This window comes from Cupressus sempervirens, chromosome 5 (genome assembly GCF_028749045.1).
Source record: "Cupressus sempervirens isolate cs-2001-9-10 chromosome 5, ASM2874904v1, whole genome shotgun sequence".
NCBI classification, from domain to species: Eukaryota; Viridiplantae; Streptophyta; class Pinopsida; order Cupressales; family Cupressaceae; genus Cupressus; species Cupressus sempervirens.
The window spans coordinates 627423812-627446838 of record NC_143122.1 but is presented as its reverse complement, the minus strand read 5'-3'; positions in this window follow the sequence as shown (position 1 = coordinate 627446838).

The following is a 23027-nucleotide window of genomic DNA, read 5'->3' as shown; positions in this document are numbered from 1 at the left end:
GATCTGGATTTGTGAATATAGCATCACATCATGTGTTGGTAGGATCATCTGAATTGGTCATGACCTTGTCTCGATACTTCGTTCTTGATGAAAGGGTAGTTAAGAGCGTCATCAAAGAAGTGGTCTTAGATCTACATCCTGACAACATCGAGAGGGTCTTCCATCTTCCTAGAGTTGATTAGTTCATCCAACTCTCCTATGAAGCAGCTGAAAGATGGTATAAAAATCATCACCAAGAAGCCATCGATATTATACATTCCTTGTACTTCATTGAGAAGCCACTTCAAGGAAATACAATCAGCAAAGTAGATCATATAATTTGGGGATACATGAAGGATGACACTGGATACTCTATCATTCTCTTGAGAAGAGTCATAGGCTTACCTACAATGGGTCATCTTGCTCCATTCATCGTCAACTTCATTGAGACCATCAGGCATGCAAAGATACCACTGGATTGGGCCAGGACACTTAGTGAAAACTTGTGTAAGTAGCTAAGGATAGTAAAGGAAAAGAAGAAGTTTTATATGACTTCTTATGTGGTGTACCTACTTGTAGCAAGGGTAACAAACTATCCTAGGTTATACAAGAAAGGAAATATGTAGGAACCCCATGCTTGGCCATACATAGTCTATCCTCGGTGAAGAAGAAGCTCTGACCATAGAGCAAAGAGTGTAGAATCATAAATGATGCTTTCATCTTTGTAATTATTCGATTCATCAAAGGGCACTATGGGAAGAGATTGTCCAAGGAAGCCAAGGCATAGATCAAAGATCTCAGAGCATATTTCATCTAGTTCAGGACATTTACATATATTTGAGTAGGTGGTGCATCTATCAATTTGATGAAACTCCTGAGGTACCCAAGTGACAAGTTGGTCCTAATGAAAATATCCTAGCAGATTGAGTCAGCTTATGAGAGGATCAAAGGAAAATGGAGACTTTTTCAGGATTTGCCTTTTGTTGTAGGAGCATATCAAGTGAAAATAAAATAGGATATTCTAACATTTGAGTGAGAATGGGAGAACTATCCACTTGAAGAGTACAACTCTCCTTGGCCATATTTTGACAATGTGGGCAAAGTGGAAAACTTGACCAGGAAGGATTTCTATAATGAGGATGCCATTGAAGATCATTGGATGAATTCCACAAATGATTATGATGTCCGCATCAGAGACTATTGTAGGATGACTTTGTATTTAGTAGAAAAGGCTCTCCATTTGACCATCCCTGATGAGATAAGGCTACAGGACTCCAAGGAACTATTGGATCCCCTATTCAATATAGATAAAATTGGTGAGAGACCCATTCTAAATGTAGAAGTTGAGAGAGAGGAAGGAGATAATATTAGTCATCAAGCAAGACATGTCATTTGAATGACAAAGAGTCATATTAGGAAACCCTTTCCACTTAATCCAATTCCTGATACTGTAATCTTCCATGCATATGCTCACCCAGAAAGGGGTAAGGGAAGGAAAGTCATAGTTCCTATCTTCGTGCTCCAGTCTCTTATTAGGCGAAAGATAGTCTACCAGCTTGATCGACCAGTGGAATATTATCACCCTCCTAAAAGGAAGCGAAAGAGGAAGAGAACCTCTCCTCAGATGATTCAGATAGAATAGGTTACTGAACATGTGTCTTCTTGGCAACATGAATAGAGCTCACAAGAATCCCAAGGTATTGGAGCCTCTCAAATCTAGGATGAACCTTAGTTGCCTCTTGTTTTGCAAAGCCAACCTCAAGAGGGAGAAATTGTAGAGACGTCTATTCCTCATGTGTAAGAAGAGTCTACTTCTCCTACAGTTCTAAAGAGACAAAAGAGGATCAAGGTTAGGATGAACAAAAGACAAAGAGTTAGTAAGAGATTAGTGCCTAATCCATTAGTTCTCAAAACCATTCATGAGGAAGAAATAGAATCAAATGAGGAGGTAGAACAAGTGCCCCTAGAAAGGAGAACTTGGTTAGAAAAAGCCACAGAGTTGAAAAGAAGATAGAGTTCCATGAGTACCCTGCCACCCATCCAAGTAGAACCATTAGAGCTCTCTTCTTTAGAGGAAGAAGTGAAACAATGGGTGAGTGAGCAAAGGGAGCAAAGTGAATATGTTCTCTCCATCTTGAATTTTGATTTCATGCCTATAGGTACAGAGTTAGTTAGAGGTAAGATCATGGACACCCCTATAGGTGAAATCCAAAAAAAAGATTGGATGCAGATGCCACCAGAGACACAGGGTCCTGATCTCACTCCTCCATCTCCATCATAGCTCATGATGGTAGATAAGGGTTCAGTAACTCTCCCACCTCCAAGTTTAGAAGAGGAACATGTTAAAAAGGAACCATCATCACAAGAGAAACTAGAACCAAGGGTTACTGATGAGGCATCAAAAGAGGCATAGATAGTAGAATATGCACAAAAACCTTCTCAAGAAGTTGAGGATCAAACTACAGGATCTATAGAGACCAAGACTACAAAAGAAGAGTCCTCATAGCAGGAGACTTCAAGCAAGAGTGATAAAGGGAAGGAGGTAGTTGAACACATCCCTTCATCATCTAGAGCCAAGGTTGTAGAGAGACACATCGCAAGATGGTTTCAAAAAGGAATAATGAGAAGTGCCAAGCATTAGTTCTATGCTTTAGAGAATGACATTTGTGATATTGCAGAGATCTTGAACAAGCCTGAGTCTCCATTACATGATGCAATTCCATTTGCATTCCTCACTATCATATGAAACCAAGACTTATTTGCACAAGTGGCTCACCCTCCTGAAGGTATAGATGAAAAATTTATTAGTCTTGAGGACTATGAAATGAAAGATATTATGTTGGGAAAGCCTACATGGGATACATCTCAATAGATGATGACTATAGGAGTAAAAGAGGTTCTTAGGCACATGGAGTAGGATGAAATTGAACTACGAACTCTTTGAAGGCAAGTTGAGATCCCAAAGGGATATTTAGCCAAAGTCTTTTTTCCTCTTGATCCTGAGTGCCCCAAGGAGACTCTAAATACAATTTTTAGAGAAGGGGAAGGTGTATGGCTCAATCCATTTTTGAAAGCTTGTCAAAATTGCCAAGACAACCTTGAGGATAAAGGTGTTACTATAATCATAGGAAGTTTGAAGTTCCTGCATGCTACACAAGAGAGCATTGATAAGATTGTGGCAATTTTGAGGCAGGACTTCAGTATCATGGATGAGGTATGAGCATGGAGCAAAGATTTGCAAACTCTACAAGCCATAAAAGGGCAAAGGTGCCGCATTTTGATTGATGTATATACTGGAGAAGAGTTAGACATGATAGATTATTGGATAGATAAGATTTCAGATGGGAATAAAGTGATGGAAACATTGCATGATGAGATACATAAGCTCAAGGACCAAGCTTGAGAACGAATTTTGGAAGCAGAAAAGTTGTACAGTGATGCATTCTTGGACATCTTTGAAGATGAAGAATGAGAGAAGTTGTTGCCAATTGAGGTAGTAGTGGATAATTTCAAGAAGACTTTAGAGGAAGCTTTAAGTTATAAAGACATTAGACAAGCCTTTAGGACAGAGGAAGCATTGTTAGAGTTGGACACCAAACTCGAAGATTTTGCAAAAACTCAAATTGAGGTGGAAAACTATAGAAAAAAGTTTGAAGACAAGTATGAGGCTTTAGATCTTCCAGATGTTGCTAAAATTATTGAGATGATAGAGAAATTCAAGGGAAAACATCCAAACATAGCTTTGAGATGAAGATGAATAAAACCCAGATGCTAGAAATTTCAATTTTGACATTTAGTAAAATTTTAAGTTCTTGACCCAGTCGAGGTATGAAACTTCGTAGCTTTGCAGCTCTACAATTCAGAGGTGCACTGATAGTTGATTGCTAGTTCAAAAAATAGCACTTTCCATGCATCAAGAGCGCATTTTTATGGCAACTTAACGTTGACACATGCCTAGTGAAGGGCTAGCTTCTATTTTTGGTGTCTCCATGCACTTCCACTTCAACTGATGGCTTCCTCCTACTTTCTCTCTCATGCTTTCATTTTTTTTTACATGTAAAGGGCTCATGCATCCAAATAATGAGTAAAATATGGATAGAGTCCCTCTAAGCACCAGATCAGTTGATAGTCTACAAATATTTAGTTTATTTTTATTGTTAAAAGCATTTTATTGCATGAAAGATATCTCTCACTCTCAACACAAATTGAGAAGATGATTTCTTATAAATACTCCATTATAAAATGTAACAAAGGCTACTATTATTATGCAATAAAATTATGCTTTTGGTGCTCGCATTTGGAGTGTAGTGATTCTTTCCTAAATGTGTAATTATTTTTGTGAATTTTATTCATGAGATTGTGATTGAGCCAAAGGTTTATTGTGTTATTTCTAGTTGTATGATCTTTTAGTTCTGGTGTTTTCTATAGATATAAAAATCCTATTGATGTAATGAACTTGAGAAGAGATCACAAGATTGTGTCTACATAGCTTTTCTTCTCACATGAGCGCACTTTCCATGGCCTTGCAATTTGATGAAGAGTGAAACATCATTCAATTTGTTAAAGATTCTCATTGACGATTGCATCAGTGGATTCTAGGAAGCATTTCTCCTATTTTTATTATTTCCTATTGATTTCTTCAAAGGTTTAACTTGCAATATGTTGTGTTCTGTAGCTTATGTCCATTTAGAAATTTCAATTTCAAGTCATTTGATTTCATGCTATTTTCTTTTAGTTTCGTTATTTTCTTTACTAACCCCTTATTAGAATAGGACCTCATAGTAGCTACATTGTTAGAGTTGCATTCATTGAAAATAAAAAATACAAAAATATTGTTCTTTTTGGTGTGTTATTTTGAGATAGAAAACAAATTTACTTTGATTCTGAGACAAAAGTTTTTTTAGAACCAACAAAGGCCTCCTTGTGAACACTCACATTTATCTTCTACTGAGCGAATTTTGGTACATCGCAAGACAAACACTAAACCTTGGAGTGGATCCTTAAAAATATATTCTTTTCAAGAGAGGAATTATGCAATGGATTCCTTCCATTGATCTCATGCAAAAGGAACACTCAACATAAGTGGTGCTAGAAGGAGGGCCACAAACTAAAGAACGTACTCCCGAAAACAAAGAAATTTTGACAAAGTTTTAGAATTTTTGCACCCTTGCAATAAAATGCATTCTATACAAGTTCAAAAAATACTTCTAAATTTTTTAGAAATTTAGGTACACAGGTTCGTAGGTTTGCAAGTACACAGGTATGCAGGTCTACAAATCCGTAGGTCCACAGATCTGTAAAACTCTGTGGTTTGCAAAATCTAGAATAGTGAGAAAGTGTACTTCTACAAAGGTGCACTTTTCTCCAAAATTTGATGCAAGCTGGAGGATATTGATCCAAAATCCCCATTTTAGCAAGCATTAAGGTATATGCCAAGTACACACAAATTTTTTGAGCTAACCCACTTCCGTAAACCACGTAGTGACAAGGGAACATCTCAAGTTCAACCACTCCCTTTTGAAATTTCATCATATTCTTCAACTCCACCTTCACTCCAAGCACCTAGTGAACCCCCACATACTTTGATAGCTACTCCCCAACAACCACCATTAGGTCCACCAAATCCTCCCATGGCCTTTTTTGCAAACATTGTAGACTCATCAATAAACTTAAGAGGTGCACTCCATGACCTCCCAAAGAATCTTGAGAAGTTTTTCCCAAGATTCATCTGTGGTGAAACATGAACTGCTGAAGATCATGTCAAAGTTTTCAAAGAAATTTGCAACCGAAAGCAAGTGGCTAATGAGGATGTGGTTCTTCATTTATTTCCCTACTCTTTGTGGGAAATTTCCTCTGATTGGTATGTCAATTTGAAACTTAGATGTATCAAAGATTGGGATACATTTGAATTTTTTTTTTGGAACAATTCAAAACATTCATCAATCTAGCTATAATACATCATCAATTCATATCAATTAAAAGGGACCTAGCTGAGACAATGTCATGCTTCAACCATTGCTTTCATATGGCCTATTGCAAGTTGGAAATGCCATACACCATACCGGTTGAAGCCGCTATTTAAATTTATTTGAATGCTATGGACCCTCTTACTACGATCTTTCTAAGAAGACTTCCTGCAGTGAATATTGACACATTAGACAAAGTCTTTGCAGAAGCGATCACGTTCATGAAGCAAGCCAATCCTAATGGAGGAGGAGTGATGCTTCCAGCACAAGCAATCCCTACAATGCCAACATTGTTAAAATTAAAGATAGAGTAACTAAGAGGGGGGGGGGGGTTGTGAATCAGTTACTCACACAAATTAATCCACAGATCCCTTAGATGTCTTAAAGATCTAGTTACTACTGATACTCGGTAAACATAACAAAATGTTGTAACTCGATAAATTAAACTGTTACTTATCTTCAAGAAAACATGCATGTAATTGAAAACAAAATGAACACAAGAGACACCAGATTTAACATGGAAACCCAATATGAGAAAAACCACCAAGTAACTAGCTACCAATTTTTCACTCTTTTGAAGTGAGCCCTATTAGGAGCCAACCCTATTAAAGGTTACAATACACACTGTTAGGTGTGACCCTGTTAGAGGATTTAATCACCCTATTAGGAGTGGCCTTGTTAGAGGTCTTTAGAACAATTCAACTAAATTGTCACCTTGTTAGAGGATTTACAAAATGGCTGTTAAACCAACTCTATTAAGAGATTTGAAATCACTACTACAATTGTTAGAAAGCAATAATGAATTGACCTGAACAAGATACAACTAAATTTTCTAACTACAAGTCTCTATTCAACATCATTAGATCCTTCTTGATCAAATATAGCTTTGCTGCTCCTCAATGATCTCTGATCATCCTTCAAATTTGCTTCCAGAATAATTAGTCCTCATATCACATTAATTTCACTTTGACACTTAGAATTTGCAACTTAACCTCTTATTTATACCATTCAGATTATCAAGTCGACTCATTCACATGTTACATTTACCAATAAGCCATACACCAGTTGGCTACAAATATTACTTTAAAAAAATAAATGTTATTTCACAAAACAATGAAATCCTTCACTGGCCAACCCTGCTAAGTAAATACTGCTTCCAAAAATTTCTTGAGTTAACCATCTTGACTCGGTTAACATTGCAACATCTATGAAATCCTTTGGCTACCGAGTTGACTCGGTAAGAACTAAATTCCTTCTCTGTCCATGAAAACTCGGTAAGAACTACTTTTGCCATAATTCCCTTTGATGATCGAGTGAGCTCAGTAAGAATTGAATTTCTTTGTTTAACCTTGAATGTTCGATTACAACTGTCTACTCGGTAGACACTGCAAATTTTCTTTACTAACCTTCTGAGCTCGATAGACTCTCTCTTTTGCCTTGCTGACTAACTAAGCTTGATAGACTCTATTCTTTGCCTTGCTGACCATCTGAGCTCGATAGACTCTGTCTAATGACTAATATGACATTTGTGTGACATCAAAGACAACACAAAATTGAAAAATTGTATCCAACAATCTCTCTCTTTGGAATTGATGGCAACACAACATGTCATATAAGAATGAAATTTAAAAACAAGTCTTTATTAATAGAATACTTCACTTTCTTCTTCAAACACAACAAACTCCATCTTTCATAATATTCTCTCCTTCTTACACAAACTCTTATTATTTTGTAAATTTCAGAAAGATATGACAATATACTTTCCCTCTTTGATAGCACATGCCAAAGACAACACAAATCAACTAAATAGCATGGTACCTAATTTACTGATTCATATGCAATGTCTTCATTAGTTTGTTGCATCAAATTTCTAGATCTTCAATTCTGTTTCTATTGTTGCATCACTAAAACTATATTTTAGTGAGCTTTAGATAGGGGAATGACCCCTAACTTACCTCTAAGATACAAGAATGCATCCTTTAGCAAAGGCTTTGTGAATATGTCCGCAATTTATTCCTTTGTATGCACATATTCCAATCTGATTTCCTTTTCTTGTACCAATTCTCTAACAAAGTGATATTTTATGGCAATATGCTTGGTTTTTTAATGCATCACTAGATTCTTGGAGATATTAATTACACTTGTGTTATCACAAAACATAACAATAGGTACTTTGATTTCTTGCTTCATACCTTCCAATAATTGTTTGAACTACACAATGTTTGAGTAGTTTATTGCTACTGCAATATATTCAGCCTCTGCTATGGATTGAGATGTACAATTCTACTTTTTACTTGTCCAAAAAACCAACCTTTTTTCAAGAAAGAAAGCTCCTCCACTTGTACTATTTCTATCATCAAAATTCCTTGCCCAATCTGCATCAGTGAACACTTTTAAATCTAGATTTTCTCAAAGTTTATACCATAATCCATAATCTTCGGTTCCTTTTAAGTATCTCATGATCCTTTTGATTGCCATCATGTGATTTTATTTTGGTTTTGCTAAGAATCTTCCTATAATTCCTACTGCAAGGGCAATGTTTGGTCGTGTGTGCACTACATATTGTAACCTTTCAATCATAGGTCTATACAATGTCTGATCCACTCCCTTTGATTCATCATCCTTGGTAAGTTTCAATCTAGTACACATAGGAGTCCCAACTAGTTTGCAGTCTTCCATACCAAACTTTTTCAGTATCTCCTTGATGTATTTAGATTGAGTGATGTAGATGCCATTCTTACTCTATTGAAGTTGAAGACCAACAAAGAATTTGATTTCACCAAACATTGACATTTCAAATTCCTTGTTCATCTATTCTGAAAATTATTTGCAAAGATCATCATTTCCTATGAACAAAGTATCATCTAAAAATATTTCTACTAAAACAATCTTATTATCTGGTCCTTCCTTTATGTACAAACTACTGTTATCATTAGTTCTTTGAAAACTAATCTAAATAAGATAGTTATGAAATCTTTCATACCATGCTCTGGGTGCTTATTTCAGACCATACAATGCTTTATGCAATTTACAAACCATGTCCTTCTTTTTTGGATGAAAAAAACCTTCAGGTTGTTTGATGTAAACCTCTTCATGCAATATGCCATTAAGAAATGCTGACTTGACATCTATCTGATGAACTTTGAATCCTTTGAATGCAGCATATGCACATAAGGTTCTGACACATTCCAATCTTGCAATAGGAGTAAAATTCTCACCATAGTCTACACCTTCTTCTTGAGAGTATCCTTTGCATACAATTCTAGCTTTTTCCTTGATACCTTACCATCTTCATTTAGCTTGTTTCTAAATACCCACTTAGTTCCAATCACATTCTTGTCTTTGGGCCTAGGTACAAGAGTCCATGTTTTCTTTTTCTCTATCTGTTCTATCTCATCATTCATAGCTTCAATCCAACTTTCATTGTCTAATGTATCTTTGACGTTTCTAGGTTCAAAATCAGCAAGTAAACAAGTGTCTTTTAACTTACTTATTGTCATAGTTCCTTCTGATTTGTCTCCAATGATCTGATCTGGTGCATGATGATTTCTGACATACTTGGCTAACACAAGCTCCTTGCCTTTTGAATGACTTGCTTTGTTATCCTTCTGTGTCTCAACTTCTAGTTCTAATTCTAGTTGCTCGGGCTCTGTAGATGGTAACTTGGTAGCTTCTGTTTGCAACTCAAGTTCTTGCAGCTCAGTAGGTACTGACTCAGTTTGAACTTCTTGTGACTCAGTTAATGAAGACTCAGGAATTGAAGATTCCTGATTGACAGATGTATTTGGCATTGTATTAGGTTCAATGTAAACAAATCTCCTGTAGTCTTTAGGTTCCCCTTTGCTTTCTTCTTTTGCTCTTTCTACAAACTCATCAACTTTCACATGTGCACTTTCTATGACTTTGTGAGTAGATAAGTTCAAACATCTATATGCTTTACTTTTGCAAGAGTATCCCAAAAATATTCTTTCATCGCCTTTTACATCAAATTTACCTTTTCTAGATTATTTCAAAATGTAACATTTGCTTCCAAATACTTTTAGATAACTTACATTGGGTTTGTAGCCATACCACTACTCATAGGGTGTTTTGAATGAATCATTTTTTAGTTGTACTTGATTCAAGGTATTAACTACAGTGTTGATAGCTTCCTTCTAGTATTTGATAGCAATGTTTTTCTCAATCATTAAGGTTCTTGCACAACCCATGATAGATCTATTCTTTCTTTTTGCTATTCCATTTTGTTCAGGAGTTCTAGCTACTAAAACTTGTCTTTTGATTTCCCTTTCAATGAAAAAGTTATTGAACTCATGTAAAATGAATTCACCACCTCTGTTAGACCTTAAACATTTCAGTCTTTTGCCTATTTCCTTTTCCACTCTGGCCAAATACCATTGCAACTTTTCAAATGCTTCTGATTTCTCTCTTAGGTACATGACAATCATCATTCTTGTATAATCATCAACAAAAAGAATGAAGAATTTTTCACTAGTATAACTTTCAATGCCAATAGGTCCACACAAATCGGTATGCACAATTTCCAAAATTTCTTCAAACTGATAGTTCTTTCTTTTAAAACTAGTTTTTTCCATTTTGCCAATTTGACAATTCTTGCATAGACCAACCTTAGGTTTCTTTATGTTAGGAATGCCTCTTACTTTTCTGAACTTACTTATTTTTACCAAGTTGTCAAATTTTACATGACATAACCTTCTATGACATAATCAACTCTCTTCAACTTGAGCAATAGAACTTAAACATTCACCAAGTTCAAGATAAAATAAGTTACCTTTTGTTTGAGTGCCTGATCCAATCATCTTACCTTTTCCATCCAGCAATCTTTCTGTTCCATGCATAAATTCCACTTTGAATCCATTATTGAGTAGCTGTGCCACACTTAGTAGATTATGCTTTAGTCCTTCTACCCAATATGCATTACCACATACAAATTCCTTAGTTAGAGAGATTCTTCCTTTTCTTTTTATGCAACAAGGTTCATTGTTACCAAATCTTACACTTCCACCATCATAGTCTTCAAAGTGTTCAAACTTAGTTTTATCACCAATCATGTGATGAGAACAACCACTATCTATAATCCATGTATCATTTCTACTTATATGAGAAATAAGTGTCATTTCTTCATCATTATTAGACTCATCTTTCACAGCAATGTAGACAATTTCATCTTCTTCTTCATCATCAGAATCATTAGAATATTTAGCCATGAAACATGTTTTCTTACCTTTATCCTTGAAAGATTTGAAGTCTTTCTTGCCATTGTACTTGTGACCTTTCTTCTCATCCTTATTCTGCTTATTTGGGCACCTAGCAGCAATATTTTCAATTTCTTCACAAGAAAAAGAAAGATTAGAAGAACCTTACCTTTGTATTTCCCTTTCCCTCTTGAATATTTTCTTGCTAGTAGAGCTTCAACCACCTCAAGATCATTGTCTGATTGTGGATCCTTCATCTTCTTCCCTTTTTCTTTGAGTGAAAGCTTGGCTTCAAATGTTTATTCAATGTTCTTGGCAGCTGGAACATAATTATCATAGTTGTCTAGCTTGAATGTAGTCAATCTTTGAACTATGGCCTCTAAATTTATCTTATGGTTTGCTTCACATCTTCTTTCTTGAATTGCAGAGACTCTGATTGCATAGATAGGAAGTGGAGTTCTAAGAACTTTACTTATAACTGTCTCCTCCATGATATCTCCTCTAGATGCTTTTTGATAGCACTAACACATGCTTTGACTCTTTCAACATAATTTGCAATGTTTTCATCTTCTCTCATCCTCATTTGATCAAATTGTCCTCTCAAACTTTCTGCTTTGGCTCTTCTCACATTATCATCTCCTCCATAGATCTCTTTTAGCTTGTTCCACATTTCAAAGGCAATTTTACAATCCTTGATGTCATCAAATTCTTCATAACTTAGAGTAGATGCTATATCTATCATCATGTTGTTGTGAGTTTTTTTTTTAGCAATATCATTGACAAATAATGTACCAAAAGGTTCTCCATATTTTTCATCAAGGTACTTCAGCCCTATATCACCAATAGAAGCTAGATGAAGCCTCATCAATCCTTGCCATGCTGAGAAGTTGTCCCTATTAAGTCTTGGAATTTTCCTTTTGTAAACATCTTGATCTTTAGCTTAGATCCTTGAAATATTTTCCTGTAAGCACCAAAAGATCTGATACCAATTGTTGGAATTAAAGATAGAGTAATTGAGAGGGGGGGGGGGGGTGAATCAGTTACTCACACAAATTAATCCACAGATCCCTTAGATGTCTTAAAGATTTAGTTAGTGATGATGCTCGGTAAACATAACAAAATGTTGTAACTTGATAAATTAAATGCAATTGAAAACAAAATGAACACAAGAGACACCAGATTTAACGTGGAAACCCAATATGGAAAAAACCATCAAGTAACTAGCTACCAATTTTTCACTTTTTTGAAGTAAGACCTGTTAGGATCCAACCTTGTTAAAGGTTATAGTACACACTATTAGGTGTGACCTTGTTAGAGGATTTAATCACCCTATTAGGAGTGGCCTTGTTAGAGGTCTTTAGAATAATTCAACTGAACTGTCACCTTGTTAGAAGATTTACAAAACGGCTATTAAACCAACTCTATTAAGAGATTTGAAATCACTGCTATAATTGTTAGAAAGAAACAATGAATTGACCTGAACAAGATGCAACTGAATTTGCTGACTACACATCTCTATTCAGCATCATTAGATCCTCCTTGATCAAATATAGCTTTTTTGCTCCTCAATGATCTTTAATCATCCTTCAAATTCACTTCCACAATAATCAATCCTCATATCACATTAATTCCACTTCCACACTTAGAATTCGCAACTTGACCTCTTATTTATACCATTCAGATTATCAAGTCAGCTCATTCACATGTTACATTTACCAATAAACCATACATTAGTCAGCTAAAAATATTACTTTAAACAAATAAACATTATTTCACAAAATAATGAAATCCTTCACTGGCCAACTCTGCTCGATAAATACTGCTTCCAAAATTTTTTTGAGTTAACCGTCTTGACTCTGTTAACATTGCAACAACTGCAAAATCCTTTGGCTATCGAGTTGACTTAGTAAGAACTAAATTCCTTCTCTTTCCATGAGAGCTCAGTAAGAATTTTTTTTGCCATAATTCCCTTTGATGACCGAGTGAGCTCATTAAGAACTGAATTTCTTTGCTTAACCTTGAAAGCTCAATTACAACTGTCTATTCGATAGACACTACAAAGCTTCTTTACTAACCTTCTGAGCTTGGTAGACTCTATCTTTTGCCTTGTTAACCAATTGAGCTCAGTAGACTCTATTCTTTGTCTTGCTAACCATTTGAGCTCAGTAGACTCTATCTAATGACTAATATGACATTTTTGTGACATCAAAGACAACACACAATTGAACAATTTTATCCAACAAACATACCCCATGGGAGCACCCATCATGCCTAGCCAGTTCATACCTATGAACCTAGTTCCATTACAACAGGCACCTACTCCACAAACTCAAGTGATAACATATCTAGGGTATGAACCTCCAAAAATAGCTTTCTTTGAACAGAAAGTGATGGTTCCTACAAAAAAAAAAAAAAAAAAATCTTCTTTCAAAAGTTGGTCAAATGAAGAAGACTATGTCACAAATGAACAATGAGCTGAAATGTCTTAGGTTGTCACAAGGAAAAAATAACAACTTCCAAAGGAATAATGTTGGCCCCTACAACAACAATTTTGGTCAAAATTACAACAGGAACTTCAACAATAACAGTAACAAAAATAATGCAGGAAACAAAAATGGCAGAGGAAACAACTTCAATCCTCCTGATTGCAACAATGGCTTCCAAAGGCAAATTCGGCAATGGTACACTCGACCGAATAATGGAAGCATTCCTACTGATAACAACAACAACAACAACATTCAATATGCTGATGTCAATCAGTATGATGATAGCCAAAATGTGCCTAGCAATTATGGTTCATACTACAATGGTAATCAGGAGGTGAATCAAAACTCACAAGTAAATGACAATCCTCCTCTAGTTCAATTCAATGTAATTTTATTGGAATCTTACGATTATACATAGAATACGCAAGTGGAACAACAAGAAAATGAGGAATTCTCATTCCCATTTAGCCAATAACTAGACCTTCAACATGATGAGATGTTTGCCTTTAGAAATGATAATTAGGATACATACAATCTCATAAATAGAAAGGATCCCTTGATAGATGGAATTCCTCCTGGTTTGCAACCAAATCCACTTGATCCAAGAGCAAATAACAATCTTCCACTAGTAAGACCAGCCTAGGGAGGAAAATAGTATCAGAATCAAGTGAACATACCAAAAATATTGAAGAACCTCGCTTGGTCTATTGAAAAGTACAATGCAATAGAAGATCTAAAGAAAACTAAAGCCAATATGTCCATGTTCGACATGTTGCAAAATTGTCCACAACAAAGAGAAGTTCTCATCAAGACATTGGATAATACAAAGGTTTCCCACAATACAAATGTTTTCCCTCAAAAGATAATACCACAACAAGTAAATGTTGCATAAGCGATGGCCACTATGTTCAAGGATAAAGTTGAGGTACCCCCATTTTTGTTGAGCATAAGGATATATTGGAAGAATCTTCACAATTGCCTCATTGATTTAGGAGCTTCATGTAATGTAATGCCATTATCAATAGCCCAAAGGCTAGGAGATAGTCTTCACCCCTCTAATCGAGTGGTGATATAGTTGGATAAAATAGAGGTAAAAGTCATTAGAGTATTGAAAGATGTGCAGATACAGTTAACAATTGATCCTCAGATCTAGGATGTTATCGACATACATGTGGTTGACATCCTAGATACATATGGATTACTTCTAAGCAGAGAATGGACAAAATGTCTGAGAGGATGGTTTTCTACAAACTTCACTCAACTATGGTTGCCATGGAAGGGATTGAAAAATCAAATCAAGATAGATTATGAGCCCAAATTAAAAACAATGATCACATATTACAATGCCCCAAATGAGATAACATTCTTACAATCAGATTTGGGTTCATACAAAGTGATGGTATTGGATATGGTTCCAAACAATACACCTCAAGATCAAAATGAAGAACCTAAGGTGCTGGTACCCAAAAATGAAACTGTGACACAGTTCATAGACAACATGGTTGCTAATTTACAATGTTTAGGAGAGGAAGATGATCCTAGCATCCTCCTCCTTCCAAGATTTTGTCGATTGCACAAAGTCAGTCATTCAAAATTTGAATGTTCCTTATGTCAAGAATTAGTTGTGAAGGCATTGACCCACATGATGGAAAACAAGGATACAAAGACCTCAATAGATGAACTCACAGAAAGTCAAAGTTTTGTGAACTCATCCCACCTTGTTGAAAAGACTGAAGAGGAAAGTGAAGATCTAAATGTTTCGTACAGTGATACCTCTTCAGATGGTGGAGGTTTGTCTTCTCCTCCTCTAGGGATGATCAAAGTCCAAAGAAGGAGACGATATGTGAAAGGTACAAGATGGACCTCAATATTCATTCATCTTGAACCTAAAGTTGAGGAAATCAAAGAGCTGATAGGGGAAATTCAAGATAAATAAGAAAAATACACACTTCCTCTATCTACAAGTTATGAAGGGGACTCATCAAGTCCTACACAATGAAAGCTACAATGGGTTCCTAAGAAACAATCATTCAAGGCTCAAGTGAAAGAGAAGTTAAGGACGAATAAGCATAAAATCAAAAAACCTAAGGAGAATGCAATTTGGACACTCCACTTCAATGGCTCTAGGTGCAAGATGGGAGCTGGTGTAGGTATCAAATTAATCAACCCAAAAGGTAGATCTTTCTATGTTGCATATCGATTGCAATTCAGATGTACCAACAATGGTGCAAAATATGAGGCTTTAATCTGAGAACTCCTCTTTGCACTCAAAAAAGGAGTCACAGCTCTTAAAATTGAAGGGGATTCCCAATTGGTCACATGACAAGTAAAATCCTTATATTCTTGCAATGAAAAAAGATTACTTTCTTATAGGAAAAGGGTATGGGACATATTGGATGACTTTTAGGCCTTAAACATCAAGTCTATTCCAAGAAGAAAGAACATGGTAGCAGATGGTCTTGCCATCTTAGCTAGTGCATTGCAACCAGTTGAAAGAACCAAGTTGAAAATATTTTTAGTAGAATTGGTCACTGTTCCATCCATCCTTGATAATATCACAAACTTTCAAGTCATTCAAGATGATCAACATATACTTGAGTTTATCATGTGTAGTCATCATTTTGAGTCACAAGAAATTGATGATACACCAGATGACAGACTTGAAGATGATGGACTTTAAGATGAAGATGGGATTCTAAATTTAAAAACCAACACTATTTCAAAATGGATGGTTGAACTTGAACGCATCTTTGATCATGATGATTCAGTACTCAATAGAAGGGAAACTCAAGAAAAGGGAATCAAAGAATGTGATTCGTACAATTTGGGTACTAATGAAGAACCAAGAATGGTACAGATAGGAAAAGCGTGTACCTCACAAGAAAGGGATGATATGATCAAATTACTCACTAAATATAAGGATGTAATTGCCTAGAGCTATGAAGAGTTGAATACTTATGATCCTAAGATTATCACACATGACATCCTACTAAAACCTAATGCAAAGCCATTTTGACAAAGACAAAGACCGATAAATCCTCTCATTGAACCATTGATCATGAAAGAAGTAAAAAAGTTAATGGATGCTAAGATCATATTTCCTCTCTTCCATTCCACATGGGTGGCCAATTTGGTTCCCATGCGGAAGAAAACAAGAGAGGTTCATGTTTGTGTTGACTTTTGTAACTTGAATATAGCATTTCAGATGGATAACTATCCTCTACCTCACTAGATGAGGTATTGCAAATTGTTAATGGTTCAAAAATGATGTTATTCTTGGATGATTACTCAAGATATAATTAGGTGATGGTTGACAAAGAAGATAGGCTAAAGACTGCTTTCACAACCAAGTGGGGAACTTTTTCTTATAGAAGGATGCTTGTCAAACTAATTAATGCAGGAGCTAAATTTCAACATGCAATGGATGAAGCTTTCAAAGAATTGATTAATAGGTGTATAGTTATCTACATGGATGACTTGACTATCTTCTCAAAAGATCAAAGTACCCATATTGTTGATCTAAGGCAACTATTCAATAGATGTCATAAATATGACATATCCCTCAATCCCAATAAATGTTCATTTGGCGTTACTAAAGAAAAGCTCCTGGGACATGTCATTTCTGAAGCTGGAATCTCCATTGATCTGGATAGAGTTGAGTCTATTTTTAAGTTAGCACCTCCACACAGTCAGAAGTAATTGAAGTCTTTCTTTGAAAAGATAAACTTTGTACAAAAATTCATAAGTAGATTTGCAGAGATAGTCCATCCTCTCAATGATTTACTCAAAAAGGGGGCTAAGATAGAATGGGTACCAGAAATAAAGAAATATTTCAAAGATATTAAGGTTTCCATTTCCATAGCCCTAGTTTTGGTAAGTTTGGATTACAAGTTACCTTTCAAGATCTATTTCTTTTCTTTCGAACATTCTTGTGTAGGGATCTTGACACAAAAAAGAGAGAAGGAAGATAAGCAACCAATTTCTTTTATGAGTTGCCCTTTGAAGAATGCAGAGTTGAAATATTCAGACCTTGATAAATAGTCCTTTGCATTGATCAAGGTAGTAAAGAAGTCTTGTCACTACATACTTAGAAGTAAGCTATATGCAATTGTTCCTGATCTAGTAGTAAATATGCTTCTGATGCAGAATGAACTTGGTGAAAGGAGAGGAAAGTGGATGGCCATACTTCAACAATTTGATCTCAAAACTCAATCTATGAGATTAGTCAGAGGACAAGGGTTGTCAAAAATGATAGTAGATAACCAAGATGGAAATGAAAAGGAATTCAAGTTTGACAATGAGATAGATGAAGATGATCAAAAGAAGATGGTTGTATCACAAGTTGGTATCAACCAAGGTGTGGTGATAGATTTGTGGTACCAAGACATTGTTTATTATCTCTTACAAGACCAATGCCCCAAATGGATGAATTGTTCACAATGTAGGGGACTTAAGATGAAATGTGAGTCTTACATGTTACTTGATAACAAGTTGTATAAAAGGAACTACAAAGCAATCTATCTAAAATGCTTAGGACGTGAAGAAGCTAAGGATGTTTTGGAACATTTCCATGACAAGTATGGTATAGGACATGGTTCAACAGAAGTAACAACTCATATGATTTTAAGATCAAGTTATTTTTGGCCCTTGATATTCAAAGATACTTTTGAGCATGTGTATTCTTGCCATATATGTCAAACTAGTGCTAATAAAGAAAGGCACCTAGTAATGCCCCTACAATCAGTGTACGAGGTGTACCCCTTCACAAAGTGGGGACTAGATTTCATAGGTCTAGTCAATCCACCCTCATTAACTAGACATGCATTCATCCTTACAGTGATGGATTATTGTACATGATGGATGGAAGCAGAGACATTCAAAAATTGCACTACTAAGGTAGTGACTAATTTTTTGGAAGAACACATTGTTACCAGGTTTGGAATGTCATTCACCATTGTGTGTGACAATGGATCTACTTTCACATTTTCATTCTTGACCTAATGGTCATTTGAAAACAAAGTCATTATTAAGTTCTCTTCAAATTACTACTTGCAAGGAAATGGAGTAGCAAAATCTACAAACAAGAACTTGATCATATTGATAAAATGATTGTTGAAGGAGAATCGTAGGGATTGGCATACACAACTCAAATAAGCCTTATGGATGGATCAGGTGAGAGTCAAAAATTCCTTAGGTAATTCTACATTTTATTTTTTACAGACAAGAACTAGTGTTCCCACTCAATCTCAGAATTTTGGTTTTAAAATTCATGAGTGGGTATGTTGAAGATGCTGACAAAGTTCAAATCAGATTGATGAATCTCCTAGAAATCATTCAGGATTTCTAACCTTGTTCTACTCTGGGATAAGGCAAAATATAATTCGGGCAGTCATACCAAGTTTCAACACTTGTGGAAGGGTCCTTATCAAATCACAAAGATCCTAGGAAAAAACACTTTTAGGCTCAGTTCCTTATAGGGGGAATTTCTTCCCTTGCTTATAAATGGGTAGTTTCTGAAGCATTATTTTGAAGCCTAAAAGAAAAAAAAATTAGTTAGATTTCATTTCTGCATTTAGCTTAGATTTTTAGTTTATTTTTGCAAGTATGTTTGCTTTCATGTTGCGTGTTTTCTTTCAGTCATGTGTTTCCTTTCAAAGTTGCGTCAGTCCTAAGGGGGTAAGGTGTACTTGAGATTTTCTCTTAAGATTTCACTAACCACTTCTTGGTTCCATTTTTAGGAAGAGATATTTCTTTGTCAAAACATTTAGACGATTGTGTGTCTTAATCCAACCAAGCAACAGATATTTCTTGTTGAAATAGGGGACTCTCAATTTGGAAATCAGAGGCCTAAACCACTAGTTCTCAACACTTTACACATTTAAAGGTTTGATTGTTTTAGGTGTGGTTGATTTTTAGTTAAAGATGGTGAGAGACAATCCAAATTTTAACTAGTTCAAATAGGAGGGGTCTCCTCAAAAGCTTACTAAGATCAATGATTTGGCATGAGAGTTTTTCAAAAGTTCTAAAAGAGGAACACAAGGGATGTTCACAAGAGATCGAATTTGAGAAATGACACCGATGTTATGACTACATAGTCTAAGCATAGTTAGGATACAAAAAAAAAATTAAAGAGAGAGAGAGAGAGAGCACAAAATACGGTGTTGAGTCTAAAGGATTCTAAGATCTAAAAAGGAAAAAGATATGTTCTCAAAATGAAGTATCTTATATTCAAAGTATTTTTCAATCAAAAGTAACATTTTGAATGACATGGAGCAACTATTCAAAAGCCAAAAATTCAAAAGAATGTGGCATCTCGTAAAGAGCCCTCGAACTAATTCTCTCATCTAGTCAAGTAATTCATTGATAAAAAGCCTTCATAGAGATCCCAAATGAATGAGTTGGGAGGAGTGGAAGATGGTTTCAAGTTGTTAGAAGACTTTGATTGACTACGTCGTAGCACGTCAAAGGGAATGAATACACAATGCACACACTGAGTTGGTGGGTTTCGAGTTTTGAGATTTTGATTGAAGAGTCATCTAAAAGACACTCAAAATGTTCAAAGTCTGGTTGGTGTTTGACACATGTTGGATGGATGTTTGCTGATGAAGAAATGCCTTGGTCATTTCTTCCTTTTTTTTGGGGCTATTTGTTGTGGTGTCCACAATAGATGCCCCATTCCTCGCTAGGAATAGGGACCCCCTACCTTTTTTTTTGACTCCTAGAATCACAATTTGAGAGTCGAGAGAAGAAAACTTGTTTAGGAATTTGTGTCATAGAGTCAAAAAAATAAAAAACAAAAAAAAATTCCCCTCCCCTCACCTGCATGGGTGCATCAAGGCATGGCGTGTATGGTTTTTCATGTGCAAGGGGAGGAGGGTTATAAAACCCTCCCTCTCCTCCTTCTTCTTCATTTTTTTGAAGTGTTTAAGGAGGGATAGGTCAGCCTTAACACCCTCTCTCTATTGCCATAGTGCCCTCATGGGTGTGCACGCATTGCATGCACATGGCACGTACAACACTTGTGTGGCACACAGCATGGTGCAAGGTGCAACACCCTTTTGGGTGTACAAGTGGTGCCCATGCCTACACCCTCATGGCACTAGGCACAGTGTCCACACAACATCCTTTGGGGCACCATCATGGCACCCGTGCCTATGCCCTAGCAGCACCAGCTGCAGTGTGAAAGGTGTTAGTTTTCAATTTTGAAAAAAAATTATAAATTTTTTTTTTTAAAATTAAATTTAAAATTTAATAATAATAATAATTTTCAAACAAAAAAAAAAAAAGCCCCAAGGGGATCTTTTTTCTTCTTACATTATTTTTTCTTATTCGCTAGCTGGTGATTGATGATATTTTCTTCTCTCATAACGCATAGGTAATGTGATCAGATGGAGTCTACATCTAGAGTAGTAGCAAAACCAGTTGTTTTCAAGTTCCAAGGCATACCCCCAAAGTCAAGATTACATGATGAGTATGCTAAGATCAAAGATACTGACCTCAAACACATAGACTTGGGAGAATTCCTAAGAATTTGCAACAATCCAACATAAAGGTCAACCTTGGTGTCCCCATTGATCTGATCTAGATTAGTGAATGCAGCATTATATCTTGTGTCGATACAATCAACTGAATTGGTCATGACCTTGCCATGACACTTCATTCTTGATGAAAGGGTAATTAAGAGTGTCATCAGAGAAGTGGTCTTAGATCTATGTCTCAACAACAATGAGAGAGTCTTCCATCTTTTCAGAGCCAATCAGTTCATTTGACTCTCCTATGAAGCAACTAAAAGATGGTATAAAGATCATCACCAAGAAACCATCAATATTATACATTCCTTGTACTTCATTGAGAAGCCACCTCAGGGAAAGAAAATTAGAAAAGTGGATATGACTCAGGGATACATGAAGGATGACATCAGATACTCTATCATTCTCTTGAGTAGAGTCATGGGCTTACTTGCAATAGGTCATCTAACTCCATTCATGGTTAACTTCATTGAGAACATCAAGCATGCAAAGATACCACTGGATTGGGCCACCACACTTAGTGAAAACTTGTGTGAGTAGTTGAGAATAGTAAAGGACAAGAAGAAGTTCTATATGACTTCTTATGTGGTGTACCTACTTGTAGCAAGGGCAATGAACTATATCAAGTTATACAAGAAAGGTAGTATGCAAGACCCCAATGCTTCTCCATACATAGTATATCCTTAGTTGGTGAAGAAGAACCTCTCACCATAGAGCAAAGAGTACAGAATCATAAATGGTGCTTTCATCTTTGCAATCATTTAATTCATTGAAGGGGACAATGGGAATAGATTGTCAGAGGAAGCCAAGGCATATATCATAGCTCCCAGAGCATATTTCATCCAGTTCTACACATTTACATATATTCGGGTAGGTGGTGCATCTATCAATCTAAAGAAACTCCTGAGGTACATAAGTGACAAGTTGGTCCTAATGGAAATATCCAAGAAAATTGAGTCAGCTTATGAGAGGATCAAAGGACAATGGAGACCTTGTTGGGATTGGCCTTTTTTTGTAGGAGCATATCAAGTGAAAAGAAAATAGGATATTCTAACATTTGAGTGGGAATGGGAGAACTATCCACTTGAAGAGTACAACTCTCCTCAGCCATATTTTGACAATGTGGGAAAAGTGGAAAATTTGGTTGGGAAGGATTTCTATCATGAGGATGCCATTGACGATCATAGGATGAACACCACAAATAAATACGATGTCCACATCAGAGACTATTGTAGGATGACTTTGTATCTAGCAGAAAAGGCTCTCCATTTGACCATCCCTAATGAGATAAGGCTATGGGACTCCAAGGAACTACTAGATCCACTTGATCCAATTCCTAATACTGTAATCTTCCATGCACATGCTCACCCAAAAAGGGGTAAGGGAAGGAAAGTCACAGTTCCTATCTTTGCACTCCAGTCTCCTATTAGGCCAGAGATATTCTACTAGCTTGATCACCGAGTGGGATATTATCACCCTTCTAAAAGGAAGGGAAAGAGGAAGGGAACCTCTCCTTAGAGGATTCAGATAGAACATGTTATAGAACATGTGTCTTCTTGGCAGCATGAACAATGCTCACAAGAATCCCAAGGTATTAGAGCCTCTCAAATCCAAGATGAACCTTGTATATGAGCAATGTTAGTATGCTAATAGAAATCAAATTTAAATAAAGCTTCTACAAACTAAACAAAATTCATAAACTTCAAGATAGACTAAGATGAGCTCTCAATTGAGAATATGATCCATTAATGGGCTCTCTTAATAAGAAGCTCTCTTGTTGAGTGGCTTTGTCTAAATAGATAGGATGTATGCTCAAGCTTATGCTTCAAAAAGGGCTTCAAATGGAGTTGGAAT